Source organism: Aegilops tauschii, chromosome 6, assembly GCF_002575655.3.
Source record: "Aegilops tauschii subsp. strangulata cultivar AL8/78 chromosome 6, Aet v6.0, whole genome shotgun sequence".
Classification (NCBI taxonomy): domain Eukaryota; kingdom Viridiplantae; phylum Streptophyta; class Magnoliopsida; order Poales; family Poaceae; genus Aegilops; species Aegilops tauschii.
In genome coordinates this window covers 319467399-319476002 of record NC_053040.3, presented here as the reverse complement: position 1 = coordinate 319476002, position 8604 = coordinate 319467399, and the positions used below count along the sequence as shown (strand labels likewise).

The 8604-nt window shown below is 44.1% G+C and overlaps 1 long non-coding RNA gene across 1 annotated transcript; it reads right to left on the bottom strand.

Annotated features, from left to right (window-relative positions):
- Window positions 1–5308: 5308 nt before the first annotated feature.
- Window positions 5309–8216, bottom strand: LOC141025641 (uncharacterized). The gene is made up of 2 exons (XR_012187842.1): window positions 7825–8216; window positions 5309–6138 (listed from the first exon to the last, which is right to left on the bottom strand). It is a non-coding gene; the product is annotated as an uncharacterized lncRNA (long non-coding RNA).
- Window positions 8217–8604: the final 388 nt, after the last annotated feature.

The window sequence follows — 8604 nt, the reverse complement described above, 5'->3', positions numbered from 1 at the left end:
TGAGCAACTTTCATGTAGAAAACATTTTCATCCGAGCTACGATTATTTTTCTATGATTTTTCAAAGATTTTAGCATTTCCAAAAGTTATTTAAATTAGCAGAAATGGAATTACGACGTCAGCATTTTGTGGGGATGATGTCAGCAGTCAACAGACTGGTTGACCAGGTCAAACCTGACCTATGGGTCCAACGGGACCCACATGTCATAGAGAGAGAGAGCTATTAAGTTTTAAAACTAACTAAACAGAGTTATTTAGCAGGTAGGCCCCGCCTGTCATAGACTAATTAACTAAACTAATTAGTTTTATTTATTAAAATGTTTAGTTAGAGGATTAATCGGTGGAGCCCGCACGTCAGCGTCATAGAGGCGCCCAGTCAGCACGTTGACTGGGTCACCCAGTCAACGGGGTCTGCAGGGCCCGCTGGCAGTGACCCAGGGGTGGCCCCAGGTGTGCCACGTTGGCGGTGGCCGGCGGCTTAACGTCGGTGACGCCGATACGCGGCGGTGTGGCTCTGCCCTCATTGAAAAACGCGTACAGGGCTCGAGGAGGAGCGGGGCTAGGATCATTCGAACGAGCTCTCAGCGCCGCGTCCAGTGGTAGCCGTAGCATCGCCGGACTTGGCCGGGATCGGCGGAGACGGCGGCGTGCACGGGTGCTCGACGAAAACGGAGCTACGTCACGCTAGCGAGCAAACGGAGAGGCTGGGGAGTATCTACGCGGTTTGGTGAGTGCAACGGGCACTAGCCCGTGACCATTTGGTCACCGGAGACACGCCGGCGACGAGCTCCGCAGCGTTGCGTGATACGTCTCCAACGTATCTATAATTTTTGATTGTTCCATCCTATTATATATTCTGTTTTGGATGTTTAATGGGCTTTATTATACACTTTTATATTATTTTTGGGACTAACCTATTAACCGGAGGCCCAGCCCAAATTGTTGTTTTTTTGCCTATTTCAGTGTTTCGCAGAAAAAGAATATCAAACGGAGTCCAAACGGAATGAAACCTTCGGGAACGTGATTTTTGGAACAAACGTGATCCAGAGGACTTGGAGTGGACGTCAAGCAACAGACGAGGAAGCCACGAGGTAGGGGCGCGCCTACCCCCCCCCAGGGCGTGCCCTCCACCCTCGTGGGCCCCTCGTGGCTCCACCGACCTACTTCTTCCTCCTATATATACCTACGTACCCCCAAACCATCAGAGGCGCCCACGAAAACCTAATTCCACCGCCGCAACCTTCTGTACCCGTGAGATCCCATCTTGGGGCCTTTTTCAGCGTCCTGCCGGAGGGGGCATTGATCATGGAGGGTTTCTACATCAACACCATAGCCTCTCCGATGATGTGTGAGTAGTTTACCTCAGACCTTTGGGTCCATAGTTATTTCTCAATACAAAGTTCTCCTCGATTTTCTTGGAGATCTATTCGATGTAGTCTTCTTTTGCATTGTGTTTGTCGAGATCCGATGAATTGTGGGTTTATTATCAAGATTATATATGTACAATATTTGAATCTTCTCTGAATTCTTTTATGTATGACTGGTTATCTTTGCAAGTCTCTTTGAATTATCAGTTTGGTTTGGCCTACTAGATTGATCTTTCTTGCAATGGGAGAAGTGCTTAGCTTTGGGTTCAATCTTGCGGTGTCCTTTCCCAGTGACAGCAGGGGCAGCAAGGCACGTATTGTATTGTTGCCATCGAGGATAAAAAGATGGGGTTTATATCATATTGCATGAGTTTATCCCTCTACATCATGTCATCTTGCTTAAAGCGTTACTCTGTTCTTATGAACTTAATACTCTAGATGCATGATGGATAGAGGTCGATGTGTGGAGTAATAGTAGTAGATGCAGAATCGTTTCGGTCTACTTGTCACGGACGTGATGCCTATATACATGATCATACCTAGATATTCTCATAATTATGCACTTTTCTATCAATTGCTCGACAGTAATTCATTTACCCACCGTAATACTTATGCTATCTTGAGAGAAGCCACTAGTGAAACCTATGGCCCCTCGGGTCTATTTTCTATCATATTAATCTCCCGACAACAAGCTATTTCTGGCACCGTTTATTTTACTTTGCATCTTTATTTACTCTTTATCATAAAAATACCAAAAATATCATCTTATCATATCTATCAGATCTCACTCTCGTAAGTGACCGTGAAGGGATTGACAACCCCTTTATCGCGTTGGTTGCGAGGTTCTTATTTGTTTGTGTAGGTGCATGGGACTCGAGCGTATTCTCCTACTGGATTGATACCTTGGTTCTCAAAAACTGAGGGAAATACTTACGCTACTTTACTGCATCACCCTTTCCTCTTCAAGGGAAAACCAACGCAGTGCTCAACAGGTAGCAAGAAGGATTTCTGGCGCCGTTGCCGAGGAGTCTACGCACAAGTCAAGACATACCAAGTACCCATCACAAACTCTTATCCCTCGCATTACATTATTTTCCATTTGCCTCTCGTTTTCCTCTCCCCCACTTCACCTATGCCATTTTATTCGCCTTCTTTTTCGTTTGCCTTTTTCTCGCCAGATCTATTGTTTGCTTGTGTTACCATGTACCTTCCTTTTGCTTGCATCTTAACTTGCTAAAAGTTTATGGATCCTCATCCACTTGCTAATCTCTTTAAGAGATCCAATTATGATGAACCAATTGCTAGTGAGTTTTGTGCACTCGATTATCTTTATGAAGTTTTGCTTGAAATTCATGAATCCGAAAATTGTGATGAAGTACTTTATAAAGTGATTCATGATAGATCTTTGATTAAAAATCATGATTGCAATGATGATATTATAAATTCTATTAATGTCAATTGTGCTAATAATATGCAAAACCCTAATCTTGGGGATGCTAGTTTTGCTATGTCCACTACTTGTTGCAATGATCATGATTGGGGTGATTCTTCTTACGATCTTGAAAATTTATTTAAGACCCATGATGAATATGAGATTGATAATAATGTTTGCAATAATATTGAAAGTGGGTTTGGAAGAGCGTCGACTTTAGATCCCACATATTTGGAGAATGTTCAATCTTATGAGTTTTTTGATAAAAGTGGGTTTGGAGAGGTCATGACTTTAGTTAATGATAATCCAACTATTTTGGAAGAGTTTCAACTTCGCATGCATGTGGATCGTGTTGAGAATATGTTATGTGATAGCTTGAATTTTCCTATGATCCTACATGTAATTATTATGAGAGAGGAAAAAATGGTTGTAGAAATTTTCATGTTACTAAATTACCTCTCGTTATGCTGAGATTGCTATTGTTTCTTTCCGCTTCCTTGCATATGCTAGTTTTTGCTTTCCTTGATAATTTGTGTGCTTATACCTATGCATAGGAAGTATGTTAGACTTAAGTGTGTTTGTCACATATTTTATGATGTTCTCTTTGTGCTTCAATTCTTGTCTTTCATGTGAGCATCATTAAAATTATCAATGCCTAGCTAAAAGGCTTTAAAGAAAAGCGCTTGTTGGGAGACAACCCAATATTTTTCCTTGCTGTTATTCAATCAATAATTGATCTAGCTTCTGTTTAGATGTGGTTTTGTGTTTTAGTTAGCGTTTGTGCCAAGTAAAACCTATAGGATCTTCTTGGATAATAGTTATTTGATCTTGCTGAAAAATTCCAGAAACTTTCTGTTCACGAAAACAATTGTTAAAAATCACCAGAACGTGATAAAATACTGATTCCAATTGCAGTAGATCAATAAATAAATTATTTAGGTCGTCTTATTTTGGTAGAATTGTTTGAGATTCAGAAGTTTACGTTAGTTACAGATTACTACAGACTGTTCTGTTTTTGACATATTCTGTTTTTCGTGTGTTGTTTGCTTATTTTGATGAATGTATGGCTAGTAAAATAGTTTATAAACCATAGAGAAGTTGGAATACAATAGTTTTAACACCAATACAAATAAAGAATGAGTTCATTACAGTACCTTGAAGTGGTGTTTTGTTTTCTTTCGCTAACGGAGCTCACGACATTTTCTGTTAAGTTTTGTGTTGTGAAGTTTTCAAGTTTTGGGTAACGATTTGATGGATTATGGAACAAGGAGTGGCAAGAGCCTAAGATTGGGGATGCCCAAGGCACCCCAAGGTAAATCCAAGGACACCAAAAAGCCAAAGCTTGGGGATGCCCCGGAAGGCATCCCCTCTTTCGTCTTCGTCCGTCGGTAAGTTTACTTGGAGCTATATTTTTATTCACCACATGATAAGTGTTTTGCTTGGAGCGTCTTGTATGATTTGAGTCTTTGTGTGGGCCGGCCTAGCTGGGCCAGCTAGCTCGGGTGGGCCGAAGCCCAAGTGGGGCAGGGGCTTTCTCTCCCCTCTGCTTTTCCTTTTCTTTTCTTTAAAAACTTTCTGTTTTAGCTATTTTAGGCCATTTAGACACTTTGCAAAAATGTTGGTTCACCACCAATATTACCAGAAGAATATTTTCCACATGATGAACATTTTAGTTTTCATGTTTGAGCATTTTTGAATTTCACACATAATTTGAAATTGAATTCAACCGGAATTTGAAAGAGATAAGAGACAATCATGAACAAACACTTGTTTAGCAAAAGGATTAACATAACCCCAGGGATTACTGTAGCATCATTACACCGGGGTGTTACAGTAGATTGATAGATCAAACGCCAAATAAAATAAATAAGAATAAAAAACAGCAAGGTATTTTTGTATTTTTGGTTTAATAGATCTAAAAATAAATACAAAGGAAAAGTAGATCGCAAAGGCAAAATATATGAGAAAGAGACCCGGGGGTCGTAGGTTTCACTAGTGGCTTCTCTCGAGAAAAATAGCAAATGGTGGATGAACAAATTACTGTTGGGCAATTGATAGAACTTTAAATAATCATGACGATATCCAGGCAATGATCATTATATAGGAATCACGTCCAAGATTAGTAGACCGACTCCTGCCTGCATCTACTACTATTACTCCACACATCGACCGACATCCAGCATGCATCTAGTGTATTAAGTTCATGGAGAAACGGAGTAATGCAATAAGAACGATGACATGATGTAGACAAGATCTATGTAGAGATAGACCCCATCGTTTTATCCTTAGTAGCAACAATACATACGTGTGAATTCCCCTTCTATCACTGGGATCAAGCACCGTAAGATCGAGCCCACTACAAAGCACCTCTTCCCATTGCAAGATAAATAGATCAAGTTGGCCAAACAAAACCCAAATATTGGAGAAGAAATACGAGGCTATAAGCAATCATGCATAAAAGAGATCAAAGAAACTCAAATACTTTCATGGATATAAAAAGATAGATCTGTCATAAACTCAAAGTTCATCTGATCCCAACAAACACACCGCAAAAAGAGTTACATCATATGGATCTCCAAGAGACCACTGTATTGAGAATTCAGCGAGAGAGAGGAAGCCATCTAGCTACTAACTACGGACCCGAAGGTCTTTAAAGAACTACTCACGCATCATCGGAGAGGCACCAATGGAGGTGGTGAACCCCATCCGAGATGGTGTCTAGATTGGATCTGGTGGTTCTGGACTCTGCGGCGGCTGGATCAATATTTCGTCGACTCCCCTAGGGTTTTGGGAATATTGGGGTATTTATAGAGCAAAGAGGTGGTCCGGGGGCACCCGAGGTGGGAACAACCCACCAAGGCACGCCTGGACCTCCTGGCGCGCCCTGGTGGGTTGTGCTCTCCTCGTAGCACCCCCCAGGCACAGCCAGGGCCCATTAGGTGTCTTCTGGTCCAAAATAATTCTCCGTGAAGTTTCGTTGCATTTGGACTCCATTTGGTATTGATTTCCTGCGATGTAAAAACATGCAGAAAGCAACAACTGGCACTTGGCACTATGTCAATAGGTTAGTACCAAAAATGATATAAAATGACTATAAAATGATTATAAAACATCCAAGATTGATAATATAACATCATGGAACAATAAAAAATTATAGATACGTTGGATACGTATCAGTAGGTAGCGCGACATAGCGAAAGAACGAACAATTAGCAAGCAAAGATAGAAGTGATATCGGGGGTTATGATCATCTTGCCTGCAATGTTTTCAGAGGTATCGAATCCTTGCTCCTCGTGAACGTACACGACAGGGTCCTCGAACACGAACTCGTCTCCCGGCTCTACCCAAAGCAAGAACACAAACATCGGAACAACAATAAATCATGGTGCAATGCGCAAGCAACATGATGCAAGACATGACATGGAATCTAAGATATGAGGTGCAATGCATATGAGGTGCTTCGGAAGGGGTGCAAACGAGACGGAAGGATAAACGATGAACATGGCACAATCTTGGTAACCCAAGAATGCCACTTGATAGATTGATACATTTCAGTTGAAATCGATATAAAGATCACCGAAAACGGATGCACGGTTTGAAAATGACAAGCCAAACAAGATGCAACGCAATCTGTTGAAAACAGCAACATGGCCACTTAGATGCATAGTTTAACATGCTACAACACCCAAACATGAAAAAAAACAGGCATGGAAGTGAAGTACATATCAAGCACTACAAAACATGATTACTGAGCTACTGCTAGAAACCACTAGAGCATGACTAAACCAGCATGGCAAAATTGTACATGATAACAATTTTACAAACTTGATGAAAATACTGGACATGGCAGAAACAACAACAAGTTGCAAAGTTTAGATCTAGTAAACTACATGCCACCGGATCCTATCATGGCAAACTTGAGCATGGCATGCTAGTACTAATTGTACTTAATAAACTCCCTTCATGAACTTTCTCCAAAGATCTACAGAAATGGTGATAGCATCAATGCAAATATGGCAAGTGATATGAACTGACCTAGACTTAGTAGAATTTCATGGCATGGCAGAAACAGATTCATGATAGCATGTTTACAAGCTTGTTTAACTCTACACAAGTCATATCATGGCAGACAATTAATTCTATCAGCAAGTGGCATTATGAAGAGCATGTTCATGTGCAAAACTAACACATAGCACCTTTGCATAATTATCCACATTAATGACAAAACAGCAACATGATGTAAAATGACATGTGTGCAAACTTGCTCAGATGATGAAATGGATATAACCAATGGATTAATTGGATTTTCTAGCCCAAAAACATATATAATATGTTGGGGTCTCTGTAGAAAAATCCCCACAATTACACAAATATGCAAACTGCCTAAAATGGCTAGTGACAGAAATGGCATTTTCCCCACAGGGAAATGTCCAGAAATGGGCTTGACGGATTTGGAAAGGTACCATGTACGGAAAGGGAATATTCGCTGGAAACAAATAAAAGAAAAGAAGAAAAGGGGAGAGGGGATGACAGGTGGGACCTGGCCCCTGATCTCGCTGACCAGTGGGTCCTGCGGGGTCCCACATGGCAGTGGCTGCGGCTGGCTTCCAAAACAGGGGAAGCAAAGGAGCGGGCCGGCGCGGGCGCAGAGCAGCGGAGGACCTCGCGGGAATGGTCTCCGGTGGCCCAGGGACACGACGGAGGGGTGTAACAAGACCAACAGGAGTTTCCGCACACCCGCGTGCAACGTGCGGCACCGGACGTTGGTGGAGGTGACACCGGCGTCGAAAAACAGAGGCAGCGGCGACAAGCTCAAACGCGATAACTATGGGCACTATCGGAGCGGCGAGGACACGTAGCCGACTCTACTCGACACGGCGGAGACGATGCACACGCGCAGAGGTGCTATGGAGGTCGGAGTAGTCGCCGAAGACGAGGTCCGACGGCGCGGGCTCGGCGAACATGGCCAACAGCGACGGAGCAGGCTAGCGAAGGGGAAAGAGGTCGGGGAGGTGCGTGTGCTCACCAGGAGCTCGGAGGTGAGCTCTGTTGGTCGGGAGGTGGACGAAGACGGCGATGGCGATCGAACAGCTACTGCGGCCGGAGTTGGAGACGAGGAAGTAGACGCTCCAGCTTGGTGTCCCAGGCCTCCGTAATCGACGCCGGGGACCTAGTCGACGTCAGGGAAGGCGGAAGACACAATCGGCTGGGCTACGGTTGACGGTGAGCACGCCGGCGATGAACACGCGCTCCTGGACACGCTCGGGACGGGGTGCAGGTGGCGGATCTGGTGGCCGGAGCGCACCTGGCGGCAGGGAGGAGGAAGAGGGGAACCCTAGGGCTGCCCTGGACAAGTAGAGGGTTTAAGTGGGGGCTAGGGCGAGCGGGGCAAGGTCACGCGCTCTCGGCCGCGACCATGTGCGCGCGCAAGCGAGGGGACCGAGGTAGGAGAAAAGGTGGGTGCGGGTGCTGGCGCGGTCGCTGACCAGTGGGGCCGCCTGGGCCACGTGTCAGCGGAGCAGCGAGGGCGAGTGGGTGTGCAGGTGAGAAATGAAAAGGAGGGAGAGGGAGCGGAAGGCCGAGCAGGCTGGCTGGGCTCGCTGGCGCGCGGTCTTGCTGGGCCGGCTGGAGGCCGAGGCCCAGGTAGCTGTTGCTGCTCTTCTTTCTTTTTCCTCAAACAGAAAAACAAAGGGAAAAGTTCAAGGGGCTAGAAGAAGAATTTGGGAAAAGTGAAAAATCCCCATGATCCTGAAATTATACACTATTTGAATAAACTGGTTTGGGCATTTTTAGAGGTAGAAAAATA